The sequence below is a fragment of the Tamandua tetradactyla genome, chromosome 5 (assembly GCF_023851605.1).
Source record: "Tamandua tetradactyla isolate mTamTet1 chromosome 5, mTamTet1.pri, whole genome shotgun sequence".
In the NCBI taxonomy this organism is placed as follows: Eukaryota; Metazoa; Chordata; class Mammalia; order Pilosa; family Myrmecophagidae; genus Tamandua; species Tamandua tetradactyla.
The window spans coordinates 103,503,442-103,524,879 of record NC_135331.1 but is presented as its reverse complement, the minus strand read 5'-3'; the positions used below and the strand labels follow the sequence as shown (position 1 = coordinate 103,524,879).

Here is a 21,438-nt window from a genome sequence, read left to right as displayed (position 1 = left end):
GTAGGGAATCCAGTGTCTCCCCAGTACTTCCTAGGATTTCTAGAATGCATTCATATTCTTCTGGAGCTTGCCTGTACCTTTCAGTCCCAAACCCTTGTTCCTAATTTCTCCCCCAATCACCTCTGACCAACTTGACCCCACCCTTTCGGGCTGAACTCTTCTCACCCACATTACTGCGCTCAAGTATAAGGCAACCCAATCCCCTTTAAATGCCCAAGGCAAACCCAACACTGGACTCTGGTATGGAACGGATTTTTGAAGGTTTAGTGATAGCACAGTAGTATTATAGCACTTAACAGGACACAACTTAAAACTGGGTATTAGATACTAAGATCAATAAAAGTAGTTGTCTAACCTTCATGAGGAACCCCTAACTGGCTGTCTCTCTCCTTGGACTTTGGGGGCTGCCATGTTGCTCCAGATCCTTCACAAAACAGTTCTTTCATCATCTCTCTTCCCCAAGCCTCTGTCTGTACTGCCTTCCTTTCCCCAGTGATGGTCTCTTAGGCTTGCCAAAAGAACACTGAAATTTTTGTTAAAATTATGCAGAGCAATTTTAGGCTTCTCTTTGACTCAAATATATCCATACAAATGAAACGTGATGCATAATCAAAGACTCATTAAAATGTTTTCTTTAAAAAAGAACAGTTCCCTACTTAAAAGAAGGTCTGCCTTTCTTCTAAAAGATGGAATGACTATAACTTTGAAAAGCAGCACCTTTTTTCCTGTGGATCCACCATTATATGTTAATCCTGGTATTTATTCCAATCACTGTGGAGAACTTTTAGTGTTTCTAGTTTCCCTAAGCATTCCCAGGTGGAGTTCAAAGTTGTCTTTTTACCTAGAAGAGAAAGGAGAGATCTCACTTACTTACAACTATGTTAGACATTTTTTTTTGGCATAAACAAAGAAACTTAAGATGGTAACATGGACTATGTTCTCTTATATATTCTCATGTCTTAATGGGATGGGTTTTAAGACTGGAATTCCAAGGGAAAAGGCTATTTTGAAGAAAGGGAAACTGAGTAATAAAAGTCAAGTAACTAAATAAATCCACAAACTTCAAGGTGAAAGGGTGCTGGAGAACACTGGAGTGAGGGGACAAGGGGAGTAGGCAGGAAGTGCTCTGGAGGGAGAAGAGGATGGTCAGCTGGAGGGCATGATGTTGCTGCCTCGACCAGGTGATGGGAGACCCAAGAGCAGAGCATCTGAAAAATGCTATGATCTGAAGGCATGATTCAAGGCCAGAGGACTCAGGGGATATGCCTCAAGGGCTTGAGAAGATCTTAAAAAGGAGAGGAGAGGCAATTATTTTCGTAATTAAAATTTATCTGTTGATCTCAAAAGAAAGGAAAGAAGGAAATGCCTAAAATAAGCAGAAGAGTTAGTTGGGGTTTTTTGTTGTTCCATTGTAGCCCATGGTACAATGGTATTAATTTCTATACCCCTTTTTAGTAGTGAGGACTTGGTGTAACTTTAAAGAAAATTAAAGGCTGGTCTGGCTTGCAGTGATTTTTGAGAACTTTCTTCTTCATTTGAAGCCAAAGAATCCCTGAGGAGATAGTATAAGGTCCCAAAGCTATTACAAATGTGTGCAATTTGATCAGGTCTCAAGAAATCCCATGTCTTAACTCAGTGCAATACAATCTTTATCTGGTTTCAGTCCCCTTTCAAAATGACATCAGAACCACTGACACCAGAGAGTGGGAGCATGAGGCATAGGGTGGGGCATATTAGCAGAAGGCATGGGAAAAACTCAGAGATATTTGCATATCTTGTGAGTGCTTGGTGTCCTGTGATGATCCACTGTAAGCCCCAGCTAGCTTGATGCTTGGCTCCTCTCCTCTCTCCAGATGAATCCTAAACCATGCAGCTCCTATCTTTGACTAAAAGAATGGCACCAAATATCATACTTCACTAAGGGATGATCCTACTTAATAGATATGGAAAGAAAGCCAGCTGAAATGCTGCCCAATGCAGAAAGACAGGAAGTTAAAGCACAGCTAATCCTTGGAGCAGCTCTGATTCCATACGTGGGATGCTTAAGTGGGAAGTCCAGAATATTCCAGTTAACAGAAGCCAAGTGACATCCCCACCTGGTTTAAAGAAAAAAAAAAAAGTAAAGTGATGTAAGTGAAAAGAACCAGTGTTCTTGTATAGGAAACTCTCAAAGGACTATTTAAAGGACAGGTACAATAGATTAGCATGAACCTAAGCATGAATGTACAAGTTTGGCTTAACTGGAAGAAGAGTCAAGGAAATCTAAGCCCCTACAGGGTAACTAACTGTTCTAGCTTGCCAAGAATGAGGGGGTTCTCCAGACCAGGGCTTTCAATGCTGAAACTGGGAGTATTCTGGCCAAATCAGGACAGTTGGCCACCCCAGACCACAACGAGTGAGGTTAATTTACAATGCAAGAGTCAAAAAAGGAATTTTTTTGTGGTGAGCTAGGGTAAACTACATGATCAGATTGAAACCAGCCCATTGAAATATGGGCTGGTTTCAGTGTTAGACATCTGAAGGAATATATAATGAAATGAGGGCTCTTCAACTCCCGCTTTGCTTCTGTCCTGTCTGGAAAGAAGAATGACCTTAATGCCTTAATGCCAAGAACAGTAGAATAAAACTTGGTTAAGGGTCTACCAAAGCTCAAAATGGATATAGAGCTACTAGAGTTGACCCAGCTGCCTTAAATGAAATCAAGAGTGCTGGTGCAGAAACTTTCAACTTGAGAAAAACAACAATAGAAATTACTAAACCCCGTAAATAATTTAAAGAAAAGTTCTCAGACTTCAGTGTGCTTCATGTCCTCCTGGGAAGCTTGTTGAGAATGCAAATTCCAGGGACCCACCTTCAGATAGTCTCATTTGATGATTCTAAGAGATGGGGCTCTTCATTTTCCATCAACACTCCAAGTGATCCTTTCAAGTTATGTCATGGACCACACTTTGAGAAACATCTTCAAAGAACAAACGAATAAAAAAAAGAAAACTAAGAAAAGATTAGGAAGAAAAAATGCATATGTATATGTGTGTATGCCATTTTACTTTTCCAATAAGACATTTCTAAAGTGGATTTCACAAAATATGGGCAAGTGAGCCACTTGCCAGTTCATATCAGATATGGAGCAAAGTTTGCTGACTGATGACACGCAGCCAAGCCCCATGCCTGTTCCTCTAATATCCATTCTCTCTACAGATCCTCCCACTGAACGTATCAATGCACTGTTCTGAACCATCTGTTGGAGTCAATGCATTTACCCAAAAGAATGAACCTCAGGCTAAATATCAAACACACCTTGGCAAACTGAAGGGTAATATATATATATATATAACTTGGGTGTATTTTTGCTCATCAGTGGAATAGACGGTGCAGGTATGCAAATCAGAGTCCTGGAAACCACACTGCTAAAAACCTCTCTGCCACCCAGCCAGCCCACATTCTAATAATGGCATTTCCTTCCTATCTAGTTGCTATTCTCTGAGAAGAAATGAGAAAAAAGAAATGACCTGCCATCTAGCACCATAGAAAAATCCTTCCCAAATTAAGATTTCTCTCCTTAACTTTGGTATCTGAAATGTCTAACATATGCATAGCACTGTTTATCTTAACAAAGTCCTTCCATGTATATTATTAACTCATTTCATTCTCCCAGCAGCCCCATGAAGTGAGTAGGACAGATGGCATAATGACACCTGTACACCTCAGCTGCGGGCGGGGAGTTGCTGAGCTCCAATGATCAGACAGTCTCCAGTTTTCAAATTCGAAACTACAGCCGTCTGAACCCCACAAACAACCATCCATCGTTTCCTGAGATCCTTTGTGAGTAAAAGGGGCAGTGCAATTTATTTAACAAGCTGTTTTGTCTATTAAATAAATGGTTCAGATAGTTGCAGCTGCTTTCCTGATCATTTTTATATTTGTGTTTGCTTTTTCTCAAAATTAACTTCATTATGTTCCTGAATCGGCAGATGCCAACATGGTCTGTAGGGAATTTCAGTTCTGGACTGGAAGGATGCTCACTCTTGGATGCATTGCAAGACCCATCAAGGAAACTGATGGAAATTGAGGCTGTCATTAATGAGTCAGGGCAAATTGGCCCAGAGAAAAACAATCTCTTAAAAGACTTTCAGCAACCTCATTGTACTTCCTGTAGAAACTGGGCAGGGGGCAGCGTCCAGGAGGACAGGGACCATGTTGTTAAATAGTTATATGCCCCACAGTGCCTAGCTCAGTGTTACAGGCAGAGTGGGTGTCCAGAAATGTTTGTGGAATAAGAGAATTCAGTATGACTTTAAGTGTTTTGTGAGCCAAAAAGAGGTGCAGAGAACAAAGCTGAAGAATAATGAATCAGGGTCTGAGGGTTTTCATCTCCGTTCTAGCCTAGTCTTAAGAGCACGTTATCCTTTTTACTCCTGGATGATGAATAAGAAAGGTGAGCTAAGCATCTTATCTATTTCTCAATAATCTATTCAAAATTGTTAGGCAAGTAAAGCAATTAAATCAAAGCAGTCTAGGGCTGGGCCATGGTGGCTCAGTGGCAGAGTTTTTCCCTGCCATGCTGGAGACCCGAGTTCGATTCCCGTTAACTGCCCATGCAAAAAAAAAAAAAAAAAAATTAAATCAAGGTAGTCTAACAGTATGGGTGGGGGGGGAGAGGGGGAGAGGGGGAGAGGGGAAGGGAATGAACTAAAAAACAAGAATACTAGCTAAGAGAAAGATCAATTTCCTTCACTTCCCTTTTAAAACGATCCTCCTGGCTAACACTGAGACTGACTGTCCGTTTAAGGGTTAAATGCATTACCAGCTGGCAAGTGACCTTCTTGAGAGAGGTAAAAGAGAAGCAAGCAAGGCCAGTGCTTCAGAAGTAGCTTGTTTAATAAAAATAATCTCCCCCTCATATTTCTGACCCCATAGGGCAGTCACACCATCCTGCCTCGGGTCACTAGACTCGGCTCCATGAAGTCAGAGGAAATTATAGAAATCCATCATGGCTGAGTTTTCTGAACTGGTTATTACTCGCTGCTTTTTATCTTCCAAACAGTCCCTAAATTTAATTGCCTCACGGTAAATGGATTAACCTCTGAGGTCCACAGTAGCATTTATATTGTGTTCAAAGAGAAGGTTGCAGGTTCTGAGCCCGTTTTGGGAGTATGCTTATATCAGACCTAAGCTGTTCTTGCTCAGTTCTGAGTAAATCCAGCAGACACTTGTTCACAAGGTCACACAAACGTCTAGCCAAAGAGAAGCACAAAGAGAATCTCATTTGGCCTGAAAGGGTCAATGCACTCCCACCAAGCTCATTTCAAGTTGGAAGAGAAGAAGGCAATGGCTTTGGAGACTATCAATCTGCAGCAGACATCAAAAACACTGGTCTTAGAGCAAGGGCAGACCTAGGTCCTAACCTATCCTGCCTTATTTATCTCTCTACATCTTCTAGATCATTCCCATCTAGCTATATCTACCCGCTCTCCTATCTATAAAAAGTGTCCCCTTCACCTAACAGCCCCATTTCTCTGCTACTCCTTAATAATATGTCTTAACAGTATTACCTATAAAGGTGATCTGTCACCTCCACTATACTCAAACTTCTCCTACAACCTTCCACAGGGGCAATTCAATAGACATATTTTGGAGTTCATCTTTACCATCTTTGTAGTGGCATTTGTCACACAGGGACTGTTGCTTACTTGACAGCCCTGACATGTCCCGGAGACATTACTAACATATGTCCACATCTAAATTCTTGATAATTTTCCATCTCAATGAATGTCATCTCCAACCAGCCAGTTGCTCAAGTCAAACCCATCTGGGAGTCATCCTTGAGTCCTAACCCTCTCTAACCTATCACCTCTCACATCTAATACACTGGCCAGTCCTGGAACATCTCCCTCCAAAGTATATCTCAGATAAACCATTTCTCATCTCCATTGACATGACCTGGTTCAAACCACCAACTTCCCCTTGTAAACTAGTACAAGAGGCTCCTAACATTTGGCAGGGTTCCATCTGTGCTCATTTTCCACTCATTAGTCATGCAGCAGCCAGTAACTCCCAAGTCAGGCTCATACTCTCTCTTTTCATCTACCCCAATCTTATATGTCTGCTCTCTGTTCCTCTAACACACCAAGCCCATTCCCTCCCCAGGGCCTTTGCATTCACTATTCTCCCTGCCTGGAATGTTCATTTTTCTAATCGTCTCATGCCTGCATGCTTCTTTTCATTCTGATGAAATGTCACTTCTGATATTTAGCTGAAATATCACCTTTGCAGAATGGTGCCCATCCAGTCTAAAGAACTAGAGAGATTTATAGCTCTTCCACTTCATAGCTTTGATGGAGAAGCATAGTAAAGGGTGAGACTAGGAGACAGAGGAGTGAGTAATCTAGAATGCTAACATGGTCCCTGTGTTTGAATTCTGGCTCTTAGTCCTTCTACTACATCATGGCAGGCTAGACTAGATAAGATGGAAAGACAATGTGCAAGAGGGAAATTAGATAGAGTGGCCTTCAGATTTTCTGCCCAATATACAAGGGAGGTCACTGCTAAATAGAACTAACCACAGTCAACAAATGTTGTAGCAAGCATTGAGGGGGCTTTGATAAAATGCATTCAACTCACATATCCTAAGAACAAACATTAGGCTTGGCTCAGTGGGGATGTAAAGAATTTTAATTTATGGTCCCTTCCTTTGAGATCCTTAAAATACATACAGGAATTCTGAATAAATAGACCAGATAATAATTAGCCACAGCTCACTTTCAGTGAGCTCTGACATTGGCTGGGCATTGTGTTGGGCACTCTACTGACAGTATCTTACTTAATGCTCCCCCACAGCTCTGTGAGGTAGGTTTCCTGGTATTATTCCCATTTTCGGAGGAGAAGACTGAGGCTCAATACCATGCTAAAGCTCACGTGGGTAAAAAGCTGAGATCTGAACCCAGGTATCTGCTCTCCTAACCACTATCTCCCTGTGGTCACAGCATTCTTTCTAACAGAGATGGCCTGAGCAATACTTGATAAGTTCAGATGCAGGAATATAAGCAAAATTCATTGTTTTGGGAGAAATCCACCAAGAGGTATGAGAGCAAAGCACCATTCAGTGGTAAAGCAAGTGTAAGTTCTGCATCCTAAGCCTAGTCTTGCCACTAACCACTTCAGTGTGTTGGGCAGTGCACTTCATGGGGATGGTCTGAGGAATAGACACATAAAAGAAAAAAGACACTACAAAATATCTGATTACCCACATATACAATCAATAATAATAATAACAATACAGACTGTTATTACAATAACATACAGATGATCAACCACATCCTTCGGGTATTGGAGCTGATGACTCCTTAAGCCTATTTTTCACTCACATTAGCATCAGCAAAACCCCAAGTGTGACTCTGCCTAAGCCTTTTCCTCCTTTCTCTTCAAACCCACATGTACTCGGAGGTAAATCTAATCCACATGTCTCTGATTCATTTACACTGAACTCATCAAAATGTTGTTTTCTAACAGCTATTTGATGGCCAGGAAGTCTTTCTTAAACCTGCTTTCTTAGAAATAGGATGTTGTGGTTTGCCAAGAGGAAAAAAAAAAAAGCTGAACCCCAAAAGGTTTGACTTCTACTTGAAACTAAGAAATCATGAAGTTTGGACCAGATTTAGCCCATTGCTTTCTCATTATTCCTAATAACCTCTCCTCCCCCAGGTGGTTTTTCAACTTAGTTCAATGACGGACAGAGTGAAAGCACTTAGGTTGGACAGGATCCCATGGGGGGCTAGGAGATAGGATGCATTGGAAAGGCTATCTTTCTGTCAATTCACTTTCCCTCCCTTGAAATTCCCTAAACCTCCATGGTTTACATTAAGCCTCTTTTCAGCTAAATGGTAGTTCCTTTCTCACCCCATCCTCCTTTCCTCACCCCAGGGTGCTTTCCCGGCTCACAAACTGCTCCATGAGGGTGGGGTTGTTCGTGGTACTTGGAACCACTGCTTCTTTCTTCATTTCCCCTTCTCAATGAAAGCTCTGTGTCAAAATTTTCAGAAAAACAAAAATCCCAGAGCATGAAGAATTTCATGGCCCTGCAAAGAAACAGAAGATACATCAGATGAGATGTTAGGCTGATGAACTCATCAACTCCCTTTAACGTCAGACCCTTGTAAGGCAAGGGGTGGATAAAAATAAACACCCATCCATGGTTTCTATCTGGAACCACGTAATATCTATATGAACACACTATTTCTGGGTAATTGCAGTTTCCTAAGATGTCCTGGCCGGATGGATTTTATTCATGCCATTTGGAATTAAGACAGATCTTTAGCAGTCCTCATAGGCATAGAGACTCTGATCTTTCAGTCATGGGCCATTGAATGCACGGTACACTAATGAGATGACTTTATGTGGTCTCTTTGGTGAAGGAGCAAACTGTGTACTCTGGCAGCAGAAACTAGGACACAATAAACGTCCAAAAAAGTATGTGTTGAATTAATTTGTATCAACAAAATTCAGTGGATCTACAGATCCTAGTGGAATAAAGAAAAAACAACATATACATAATTTGAAAATGCAAAGGACAAAATTGAACAGGTCAGGAGGGAGGGATGGAATGGAGAAATGCAGGGAGAATGTACCTAGTAAAGTAATTTTGCAGACACCTCCAACCATTGGCTCTTTGTCTGGTGTGCTGGTTTGAAAGGAAGTATGCCCCCCAAGAAAAGCCATGTTTTAATAATCCCTATTCAATACTGTATATTTGAAACTGTAATGAGATCATCTCCCTGGTTGATGTGATTTAGTCAAGAATGGTTGTTAAACTGGATTAGGGGATGACATGTCTCCACCCATTTGGGTGGATCTTTGTTGGTTTATTGGAGTGCTATAAAAGAGGAAATATTTTGGAGAATGAGAGATTCAGAGAGAGCAGAACAATGTAGCCATGAGATGCAGAGAGTCCACGAGCCAGCAACCTTTGGAGATGAAGAAGGAAAACGCCTCCCGGGGAGCTTCATGAAACAGGAAGCCAGGAGAGAAAGCTAGCAGATGACACCGTGTTCGCCATATGCCCTTCCAGCTGAGAGAGTAGCCCTGACTGTGTTCTCCATGTGCCTTCTCACTTGAGAGTGAAACCCTGAACTTCATTGGCCTTCTTGAACCAAGGTATCTTTCCCTGAATGCCTTTGATTGGACATTTCTATAGACTTGTTTTAATTGGGACATTTTCTCAGCCTTAGAACTGTAAACTAGCAACTCATTAAATTCCCCTTTTTAAAAGCCATTCCGTTTCTGGTATATTGCATCCCAGCAGCTAGCAAACTAGAACACCTGGTGAGCAACACTATGATCATTTCTAGAAAGTCTGTTACCAAGGTGACAATGGATAAAACAGGAAAGCCCAGACTTTGTGAAATGTCCCAATATAAGACTATCTTGTTCTTATCCTCCTGGAACAACTGGAAAATATCGCATTTTGGTGGGCATAAAAAGAATTTTTCCCAAGGGGATCTGGTATTCTCACCGGGGGGGGGGGGGGGTAGTTAGTATCATGGGGAAAAAAATGAGATGCAATCTTTGGACTTGGAAGAAGGATTTTTCTGTTTCTCTTGAGGCCAGAAGTTCACTGGGCCCAGGCTTGAGGACATGAACACCTGATTCCATTCCAGTAGTGAGAATGAGCTGTCCTTGGAACATGGAGGTCGCAAGTAGCAACTGCAGTGTGGACAGGTGGCCCATTTCTGAGCAGCCAGGATGGAGGGCAGCAGTTGTGATGCCTCCACCCAAAGTGGGACTAGCTAGGGATCCAGTACCACTAACGAAGACCAGGAACAAGCTGCCACGTCCCTGTGTATGGGAGGTGGCTGGGGTCCCTCCTGAGACTGGAATAGGGCCATCGACCGCAGATCACGACGTGGCAGTGGAGCAGTTATCCCAGAGTATTCACGACAGAACAAGAAGCAAGATGAGAAGACAGAACCTGAAGGGCTTGCTGGTCCAGATCTACCATTCAATGATTCTCACACCGTCGTTCTTTTCCTTAGTAGATTCAATCTTTGAGTTCTTCTCTTCATGAAATCGAGTTGACGCTCTGCTTGAGTTCATGTGAATTCTGGGAAGATCCCCACTCACACTTACATACGTGCACACTCCCCCCCTCCCCGCCCTGGCACACACACAGGTTTGCCCCTCCATGTCCAGCTCCACCCCCAGGAGGCTGAGATATGCATAGACCAGATCAACTTTCCATTCGGTCAGCTGGGAGCCCAGAAAGGGGAGTGGGGGGAGGATGAGAATGGGCTCTCTTTCTGGGTATTCTAGGTACTATTCCCTCAGGCCCTCCCTGTGAGGTGGCCTTGGGCTGCTATGCCCCTCGCAGAGTTCCTCCCAGAACTCCCTGGCTTCTCTCCCCTGCTTGTCCCATTCTCCCCAGCTCTGGACAAAGGGTAGTAATGGCTCCGCTGCTTCTCCTCAGCCTTGTGTTCTCCCCGTGGCTTCCCTCCCTGCCACCTGCACCTCGGCAACTGGGCCTTGCAAATAAACTCACCGAACCATCTGAATCCAAGTGTGCCATCTCTCCCCGTAGGGGCCCTGGTTGATATAGTGAGAGTCATAAAATACTTCCAAACGTCATATTTCAAAGCTGGTGACAGAATGGAAAATAAGTTTAATGAGATTTAGTTGCTTCAGAAGACAAAAGTTATACTTTTTTTTTGACACACCTTTTGAGGTAAAAATTTTTGTTCTTCAAATGTTGATAAATGTAGTTTGGGCAAAATATACAAAGCCAACAGCTGTGATAAAAGTATTTGGGGAATGTCAGTTTTTGAAATGGGACAGAAGTTGAAATAAAATCTATCAATGAACTCTCAGGAAATTTTATAAATTTATATGTCATATGATTCACATAATTAGGGTACTACACTGAGCCTCTTTTCTCCAAAATAAATGCGCACCTATATTTATACATACACCCACACTCTTAAAAGCCCCATCCAAATTGAAGAAGATAAGGTGATTTATGCTACATATCTCTTTATATGGTCATCAAGTTTTATTTAAGGTAATGGTTTAGAAAGAGTAAGTATTGGGCATTTTCTTTACTTAGGATCATGTATACATTTCTATTGATAACTAAAATAACATATTTGGGATAATGATGATGTTTAAACAAATTATATACTTATTGCTCAAATGTGTATGAATATCTTGAACCTCTCAAGAAGACTTACTCCAAGTAAGAAGTTGATAATAGAAATGTTAACAGAACTCTGAATCATAAATGTGCAACCAGATTATATAAAGCATATAGCTCAGGTGGGAGGGATGGTTTCTCCGTTCGTTCTTCTATTTCTTAAGATTCGCCCATGACACTTAGCCTAGAACTGAGCACATAAAAGGTAATTGAAGGATTGGCCTGACTGATGACCATGTTAAGTCAAGTTAAGACTTTATCTGTGGATTTTTCTTGTACATATGCACACACACACACACACTTGCTAGTCCGATTAACTCCTCATTTATCTGACATTGTTATTAGAACATTTCCCAAATAAATAAAGCTCACCCATTTTAAGCTATATTTTTTCATTGACATCACAAAACTTTCTAAAAGGAAATACACTTTTCTCTAACTTCTTAAACCGAATACCCTCAACATGATGTAAACTGTAAATAATGAATCACAATGGTTCTAATTATGAACATCAGTCATTTCTACTGAGCCCCCGTAGATTCTGTTGAGGTTCCTTTGGCACTCATCAAGTTATTTATTATTTTAAAACTGTATTCTAAACAGTTGAGGCAGCAAGGCCTTTTCTGCTCCTACAGTGCCTTATACTGGTGGTAACTTTTGTTCTCAGAATAAAACCTGAGAATTCCTCTGTAAAGAAAATAAGTGTTCTGCCTGGGAAGGGCAGGCCGGTTGAGTATAAGCTCATATTAAAATAGCATGTGGGGTAACTCTAGCCATCACTCCTAATGGATTTTAAGGTAGACAAAAGGCAGCCCTACCCAGGAGTCTAATGCACTGAAGGGCAATATGCCCAGATTAAAGTGTTCCTTATTTGGTCCCTCTGTGGGGTCTCCAGCCTGCTCCGTCATGCAGTAGGGAAGCCCAGGCCCTGCCATCTTAAACAGAGCCAGCAGCCCACCTTCCTTTTAAGGGAGAGTCCTGTTGGGCAGACAGTCCTGCACCAGTTCAGGGTAACCCTTCCACAAAGGGCCATCCAAAAATCAAAACAAAAGCTAACTCCATAAAAAGGAAAGATCAGTGAATAAAGAGATCACATGTAACTCAGAGAAGAGAAGCGGCATTGTTATAAGTAAAATTAGCTTCCACAGGAAACTTTCAGAAAATAATGAATTCAAGAAACAAGAATAGGCTGCCACCAAAAAAGCATTCAGAGAACGAGAATTCCTGGAAATTAAAAAGTAATAATTTTCTAAATGAAAGACATATAATAATAGATCAAAGTGCACTGAAGATCACATTGGTGATCTGGAACCTATAACTGAGCAAACATCCCATAATGTAGTGCCAAAAGACAAAGAGAAAGAAAATGAGAAAGGTAAGTTAAGCGACATGAAAGAATAATCTACTAAATCCAGCATCTATCCAGTAAGACTTTCAGAAAAAGAGAACAGAGACAAATCAGAGAAGTAAGCAAGCAAAGAAAGTAGAGGTACACTTTCTCTGCAGTGAGGAAAGAGTCTTCAGATTGGAATGAATCCCCAGAATTTGAGGAGAATGCCTAAATCAGATCCCACCTAGGCACAGAGGAGATTTCAGAATTTTTAAAAAATTTTTAATTGATCAATATGCCTTATTATTCTAATGGTACCTGATTCTTAAAGAAAAAAAATAGAAAAGTTTTATGCACACACGATCCAACCCATCCAAAGTGTATAATCACTGATTCTCAGTATAGTCCGAGTAGTGCAGTCATCACCACGACCAATTTGAAAACATTCTCATAGTCCCCAAAAGAAGAAGCCTATATCCCTTATGCCCCTGAATATTGGCACTTAGCATCGGTCTGGTCCCTTTGATACAAGTGATGACAGAATATTACAATATTACTGTCAACTATAGTCCATATTTTGTACTACTTGTATTTTCCCATATATCATCCTATTACTAACGCCTTGTAATAGTGACATACATTCTTTTTAGTTTGTGTAAGAAAATTCTTATATTTGTACAATTAACCACACTCACCTTTCCCAACAGGGTTCACTATGTATAAAACAAAGAGAAAAGCTTAAAAGTGCCTAAGAAAAAGCCAGTTTTTATAAGGGGACTTAATCAGACTAACACTGGACTGGTTGTTGGAAAGAATGCCAGAAGTCAGTGAAACAATGAAAATTACACGTTTGGAAGGATGCAGGGACCCACGAAAAGCACCTTGTAGATCCTACAAGAAGGCCAGGGGCAAGCACTGCTAGTTTCCTGCCCATTACTAACTAAAAGAATTCCAATTTTTCTTTGGTGGGGGAGTGGTGATGCAGGTAGTGTTTAGCTCGGTGCCCAGTTACAATCATTCACATCACCGGACTCCCTTGAAATTTAAAGTGACCATATGACCCAATTTAGGCCAATGAGCATAAGCAAAGGTATATAATTAGAACTTCTCTGATTGGTTTTTTTTTAAGGAACAGAATCAACGGCCTGTTTTTTTTTTTTTTTTAAATCCCTTAGCCCCTTCTACTCTTTACTTCTTAGAAAGTAGACTCGATGCCTGGAGGTACCCAACCACCTCCTGACCTAAAGGACCAGAGCCTATATAATAAGCATGCTAATGCAGAAGGATGGAAAGGACCAAATCTCTTATGAAAAACAGAAACATAAGCATAGTAAAATAATTTGGGGAAATTAAAAAATAATTTTAAGAGCAGAAAATGCCATTCCAAGTATGACACAGAATGCAGAATTCATAACAAGAAAGATTTCTATATTTGAAAAATTGACATTTAAAAGGTCTGCATCTCATAAATAAACCCCCAAAAGTCAAATAATGAAAGGTAAACTTAGTGGGAAAACCATATTTTCAACTTATATCATAAAAGGCTAATGTCAATATATAGTGAAATTCCTACAAATTGCTAAGAAAAAGATCTGGCACAAATAGAAAAAGAGAACAGACAACTCACAGAAAAAGACTATGATCACCCTTAAATGTAAATTTGTTCAATTCATAATAAAATTAATGCAATTTAAAGTACAGTGAAATTTTGCATCCATCAGATTGTCAAAAAAAAACCTTTCACAACACCCTGTGTGGTAAGGTTCAGGGAAATCAACATAACTACCACAAAGAGCAATTTGTCGGTAAATATACCATTCAGATGCACATAATCTATGAACCAGTAATTCTTCTAGGAATTTATCATAGATATGTTCACACATGTTCAAAATGACAAATATATAAAGATAGTCTTTTCAGCATGACCCTGGAATCAACTTAACTACCCATCAGTGGATATTCAAATAAATTATGCATGGATTAAATAAAATTCCATGTAGCCATCGAAAAGAATGAGGCAGTTCTAAATGTACTGAGGAAAAAGGATCTCCACAACATAAAGTTAAGGAGAAATGCTCAACACTGTATATGATTTACATTTGTGTAAGAAAAGAAGAAAAAAATCCTCTTATTTGAACTTATTTTATATGCATGGAATATTATGGATGTATGAATAGAAAAATTGCCCCTAGGGTGGGGTAACTAGATAATAAATGGACAAGGATAGATGAAACTCTTACTTTTCACCAAGCAACCCCCATTTTTTAAAAGTTTTTTATTATTATTTTTAGATAATTGTGAACTCCCAGGAAGTTGTAAAAATAATACAGAGAGAAACCTTGCATGCTTTACTAAAGTTTCTCTCCATGGTAACAACTTGGAGAACTTATGGTACAAAATCACAAACAGGATCCAGTTTCTCTGCCTCTTCTCTAGAATTTGGTACTGTCACTATTTTCTTTTAGACATTCTGAAAGATTTGTAGTGATAACTCAATCTGATTTTAATTTGCATTTCCCCACTGGCTAATGATTATTGTACAACTGGATCTCTGAGTCTTTCTATTCTCTAACAAGGTCTTTTGTTGAGCAAAAGTTTTGGATTTTAATGAAGTCCAACTTATCATTTTTTCCTTTTATAAATCTTGCTTTTGGTGTCAAGTCTAGTAACTTTTTGCCTAGCCCTAGATCCTGAAGCATTGCATCTATGTTTTTTCTACAAGTTCTGTAATATTGTTTTGTATTTCAGTCCATAATCTATTTTGAGTTAATTTTTTAATAAGATGGGAGGATTGATTCAAAGTTCTTCCTTCCTTCCTCCCTCCCTCCCTCCACTCCCCTTTCTTCCTTCCTTTTGCCTATGTATGTCCAATAGCTCCAGCACTATTTGTTGAAAAGTTTCTCCACTGAATTGTTTTTGCACCTTTCTCAAAAATTTGTTGAGTATATTCTTGTGAGTCTATTTATAGTATAAATTTATAGTATTTCTGAATAAACTCTGTGTATCTTTTAAGTCAATGCTCATATATTATTCTTGTGAGTCTATTCTGTTCCATTTATACATGTGCCTATTCCACGCTGTTGGGATTACTGAAGCTTTATAAATTTGAAATCAGGTAGACTAATTCTTCCTATTTCATTATTCTTTTTCACAATTGTTTTAGCTATTCTAGTTATTTTGCATTTTCATTTAAATTTTTAATTAATTTAAACTTCTACAAAGTTTACATTTACAAAATAGTACTGCTGGGATTTTGATAGAAATTTCATTAAACCTGTATATCAATATGGGGAGAATCGACATCTTTAGTATTCTGGTTATATTTGAAGTGACTTGCTTGTACATAGCATTTGCTTGATCATGCTTTTTAATCCACTCTGCCAATTTCTGTCTTCTCTTTTGTATATTTAGACCATTTACATTTAATGTAATTTTTTATTTGGTAGGACTTAAATTTTTCATTTTATCTTTTGTTTTCTCCCTTTATCTCTTTATTTTCTCTGTTTTTCATTTCTCTGTTTTCTTTTCCTGACTTCCTGTGGTTTAAAATTTCATTTTGATTCATAGTATTTCTGAATAAACTCTGTATATCTTTTAAGTCAATGCTCAGATATTATGTTATGTATACACATTTTAACACAATCTCCACAATTTAACACAATCTCCCAAATAATCATTTTCCTAGTTCAAGTGAAGGACAGAAACCTTATTTCAGTTTATGTTCCTTTGCCTTTCCTCATTTATAATATAATTGTCTTAAATATTTCCTCTATGTATATTTAGAACCACAACATGGTGTTACAATTTATGCCTCACCATCAATCATAATTTAGAAAACTTAAGAGGAGAAAGAAAATCTATTGTATTTACCCATATTTTTGCCTTCTTCTTTCTTGATATTCCTAGGTTCCTTCATTTATCATCTCCTTTCTGTTTAGAGCACTTCTATAGCCATTCTTTTAGGGTAGGTCTGCTGGTAACTTGAGTGTTCCTTCAGTTGGAAATATTTTGATTCCCCCTGAATACCTCAACAATATTTTCTCTGGGTATTAGATTCTGAGTTTAAAGTTATTTTCTTTTGGCACTTGAGAAATATTTTGCCTTTTCCTTAAAATCTCCATGGTTTCAGAAGACAATTCTGTTGTCATTCAAATTGTGTTTCTCCTATCATTAAGTTGTCATCTATTGCTCAATATTTTCAAGATTTTTTTCTTCATTTTTAGTTTTCAAAAGTTTTCTTATGATATGTATGGGTGCAGTTTTCTTGGTTTTATCCTACTTGGGTTTGTCCATCTTCTTCAATCTGTTAATTTATATCTTTCGTCAAATTTTGGAAGATTTCAGCCACTTATTACTTCAAGTAATTTTCAGCCCCATCCTTTTCTCACCCTCCTTGGGACTCCAATGATGCAAATTTTAGATATTTTGGTGTACTTTCAAAAGCTGTTTTCTCTATATTATTCTGATTGGATAATTTCTATCATTGTATCCTTAAGGCAACTGATTCTTTTCTAGGTCTTCTCCATTTTGCTGTTGAGCCTATCCATTGAGTTTTTCATTGCAGTTATTGTATTTTTAAGTTCTGTGTTTTCCATTTCCTTCCTGAGACTTTCTATTTCATTGCTGAAACTTTCTACTCATTCATTAGTTTCAAGCAAGTTCCTAATTGCTGATTAAAGCATTTTATAATGACTGCTTTTAAAATTTTATCAGAGATGATAATTCTAACATCTCTGTCACCTTGGTGTTGGCACCTATCAATTATCTTTTTCAGCCTGTTTGATATCTTCAAACTGGTATGACAACTGACTGGATATTTGGGGTATTATGTAACAAGACTCTGGATCTTATTTAAACATTCTGTTTTAGTTGGCTACTTCTGACATTGTCCTGGCAGGGGAAGGGGAGCTGACTTGTTACTGCTATGTGGAACTCGGAGTTCAGGTTCTCCACTCAGGCTTTGTTAACACCTAAAGGGAGGACAACTCCTCATTACTGTTGGACAGTGCCAGGAGTTCTCTATACCTCCTGGCAAGAAGGGGTAATAATGCCTTTTTATGAAGGATTTCTCATTACTGCAAACTGGGGATTAGAACTTGAAGCTCCCCAAGTGGTCTCCACTGACACTGTGGGTTGAGAGGTCTCACTATTGCCCAGAGGAGATAAAAGTCCCAGCTCCCTAGTTGGCCTTTTCTGACACCTCACTAATGGGAGGGTTGGGGCACCTTCTTAGAGCCTGGAAAGGATAGAAATCTAAGCTCTCCACTCAGCCTTTACTGGCATGGGTGGAGATGGGACCCCAGTTAACTTTATGAGGTATTTGACTGGAATAGAGCAGATATTATCTAAAAGTTTTCTAGCTTGATTGACTAGCCCTTTCCTGATTCTTTGACTAGAGAGAGCAGACTTTTGGAAGAAGCATTTATATCTTCTCCCACTATCACTTCTGGATTGTATGGTTCTTCACCTCCCAGTTTGGAATATATGAGCAAAAAGAATATCCAGTGATATTCTTCAATATTCATGATATTCATGGTAGGCTTACCACCATGTCATTCCTTGGGTCCTTTGGTTCCTACTTGGTCTTCCTTCTTCTCTCCACTTTCAGAGTTGTTTTGTGTTTGTTTTGTGTATAACGTCCATAGTTTTAATTTTATTTAGAAGGCAAAATAGGGAAAAGTCTCTTCCATCTTCCCAGAAGCAGAAGTCACAAATACCCCTTCTTACATGTTTAATATTGTGGCATGTACAGATATTATCTACCTAATAATTAAATAAGTAAGAATATATTGAAAAATCAAGAATTATACATATAATATTTAAAATCTTAAGAGTAAACAGAGTAGAAACAAAAAGGAAAATAATTAAAAGATCACCTGTGGGAAGTGAAAAAGAAGATGGAAGGCAGGAACAAAGACTGTTTATCACTATAGACTCCCTGGCATGAGTTTGCTTGTTTTGTTTGCTGCACAAAATACAAGTATTATTTCAATTCATTTAATTATTTTAAAGTACAAATATTGAAATGCAACCTAGTTAAAAATAAGTTGTACAGTAGTTATACAATGAAATACCATGCAGTTTTTGGAAGGAATATAATGTTCTTTCAAGCCCTGTGCTTTTAGGTGGGATTGTAAATCATATATCTCATTCCCTATACTTGGACACATGACTCAAGCCAGTCAATCAGAGCCCTACTCTAAAGTTGGGAAGAAAATAATGGATGTGAGCCTGGAATTATAAGTCATGTGCCCACTCCACTCTACCTCACACAGAAATAAACTTTATAAAACAGAAAAAAATATAACTGACAGAGAGATGCAAAAACAAGCCATAAAGACAAAGTTCTCTGACAACTCCCAAATCTCAGTTTCAAGTGTCAGATGTCCGCAGAACTATTATACTTCCTGTTTCTCCAGAGGTTTGATTTATCCAATCATTCTAATGAATCCTTTCAATTTGCTTGCTTCAGACTGGTTTGAGTTAGACTTCTAAAATGTGCAGCCAAGACAAGCTTGACTAATACACTGTAAATTAGGATTTACTGATTTTTTTAAAGGTAGAGGGTTAGTTTTCCCTCTCTTTCTCAAGTAACCTAGCATTTTAACTGTGGCATTTTACAAACAACTGATAGCAGACATTTAATTCCAAAAAAAGCTTTTTCTTTTTGCATGTAATGTTTCTTCTGTCTTTTCACCACCTTCTGCCTTCCAACTAGTACGAATCCCATTCATACTTCAAAGCCCAAATGATATGCACCTTAATTTGCAGTCTTCCTTGGAAGTTCAGACAAAATTTGTCCCTTTCTCCTCTGTGTTTCCATGGGCTTCTGTTATAACATGTATCTACTGTACAGTGATACATAAAAGAGATGTCCTCAGAGACCAGGAGCCCCCAAAGAGCAGCAACACTCTCTACCTCATCTTTGTACCCTGGAGCATACCCAATAATGGGCACACAGTGATGCTCTGGCAATGTTGGCCTGATGCCTGGCAGCTGAATGGATGGGTAGAATGCAATAGCGTAGGCTGGCTTGTAGAAATACTTTAGGTCATATTCATTACTTTGGAGTCTAATTCCATATAACTTTCTGTGCTGGTTTAAAAGTGTTATGTATCCCCAAAAAGCCACGTTTTAATCCTGATCCAATCTTGTGGAGGCAGCTGTTTCTTTTAATCCTAATTCAATACTGTAGGTTGGAAACTTTTTATTAGATTACGTCCACAGAGATGTGACACATCCAATTGTTGTTGTGACTTTTGATTAGATGGAGCTGTGACTCCACCCATTCCAGGTGGGTCTTGATTAGTTTACTGGAATCCTTTAAAAGAGGAAATATTTTGGAGAGGGCCAGAAATGACAGAAACCTCGGAGCCAACAGAGAGAGAGCCTACAGAAATGACAGAACTGACAGAAACTTCAAAGCAGAGCTGACACGATGCCAACACTTGGAGAACAGAAACGCGGATGTTTGGAGCTACTTGGAGTCCAGAGGACATTGCCATGAGATGTTAAGCAAGCCAGAACCTGGAGAGAGCCAAGGGAAGAAAAAAGATTTTCTTCCAGCCCCAGAGAAGCAAAGTGAGGAAGCCCCACAGGAACAGAGGCCGAAAGCCATGGAGCCCAGGAGCAAGGAACCAGCAGATGACAGCATGTGACTTTCCAATTGTGATGGCTAGGTTCCGGTGTCAACTTGACCAAATGATGTTACCTAATTGTCTGCTCAGGTAGACACTAGTCTGAAAGTTGCTGCAAGGATATTTTGTGATTGGTTGATAAACCGAAGGTTGGTGTATTAAGTCATTAGTCAGTTGATTGTATCTGTGGCTGATTACATCTGTGATCAACTAAAGCGCTTCTCCCACAATGAGATAATCCAATCAGTTGAAAGCATTCAAGAGAGAAGAGAGACTTTTTTCTGCTTCTTCAGTCAGCGAGCTTCTCCTGTGAGATCCAGATCCTTCATTGGAGCTGCCAGCTTCACAGCTTGCTCTGTGCATTTTGGACTTCTCTGTTCTTACGGTTACATAAGACACCTTGGATATCTCCTGTTGGTTCTGTTTCTCTAGAGAACACTGACTAATACACAACTGACAGAAGTATTCTATATCCATTGACTTTCCTTGAATTAAGTTATCTTTCCCTAGATGCCTTAGTTGGACATTTGTATGGCTTAGATCTGTAAACTTGTAACTTATTAAATTCCCCTTTTTAAAAACCATTCCAGGTCTGGTATATTGCATTCCAGCAGCTTGCAAACCAATACACTTTTTAAGGAAATATTGAAATATCAGCTTTATAATAAGAAGGCTTAGGGGACCTGCTGCAACTTCAAAATCCTGCCCTCATGATGTCAGTGTTAATATAAGTGCTTTCATCGATACAAGATGATACAAGTGAGAGCCTACTAAACCACTCAGCATCAGGTGAGAGAAAAGAAGGAGCAGAGGGTGGGGAAAGTGCCCTGGCCATGGAAAAGGAGACTGACTCCTCCATCTTTGAAGTGTGTGGCTTTGGGCAATGATTTGAGGGCTCCAAGAATTAGTTTCACCCTCCTACCTGTCTTTACCATAACCAATTCTTGGAGTTGTGAAAAGGGTTCAAATGGACTCCTGTACATGGAAGTGTCCACTGTGCTACAAATGTCAAGGATCATTAATACAAATTGCTTGTGGTGTCTCTGAACCTCACCTAAGTTGTGCTTTCTCTGACCTCTACCACACTTCCTCACCTACTGGAGGGGTTGCCAAGGCTGCCAGCAAGTGGACCCTGTTCCAGGCACTGGTTGCCAGGCCATGGTGCTAGTCTGTATTATGCGGTGACCAGCACTCCAAAGAAGACAGTACCATGGGTACCACAAATTGAGGAGTAAGGTACTGTGGCTGCTGTGCTAAATTTGCTGCCTGCAGGGCTGAACAAGGTACTAGCC

At 39.5% G+C, this 21,438-nt stretch overlaps 1 long non-coding RNA gene across 1 annotated transcript; it reads right to left on the bottom strand.

The window, feature by feature from the left end:
- Positions 1-694: 694 nt before the first annotated feature.
- Positions 695-19,381, bottom strand: LOC143682660 (uncharacterized). The gene is made up of 5 exons (XR_013175217.1): positions 19,269-19,381; positions 10,532-10,627; positions 7,916-8,075; positions 2,852-2,959; positions 695-841 (listed from the first exon to the last, which is right to left on the bottom strand). It is a non-coding gene; the product is annotated as an uncharacterized LOC143682660 (long non-coding RNA).
- Positions 19,382-21,438: the final 2,057 nt, after the last annotated feature.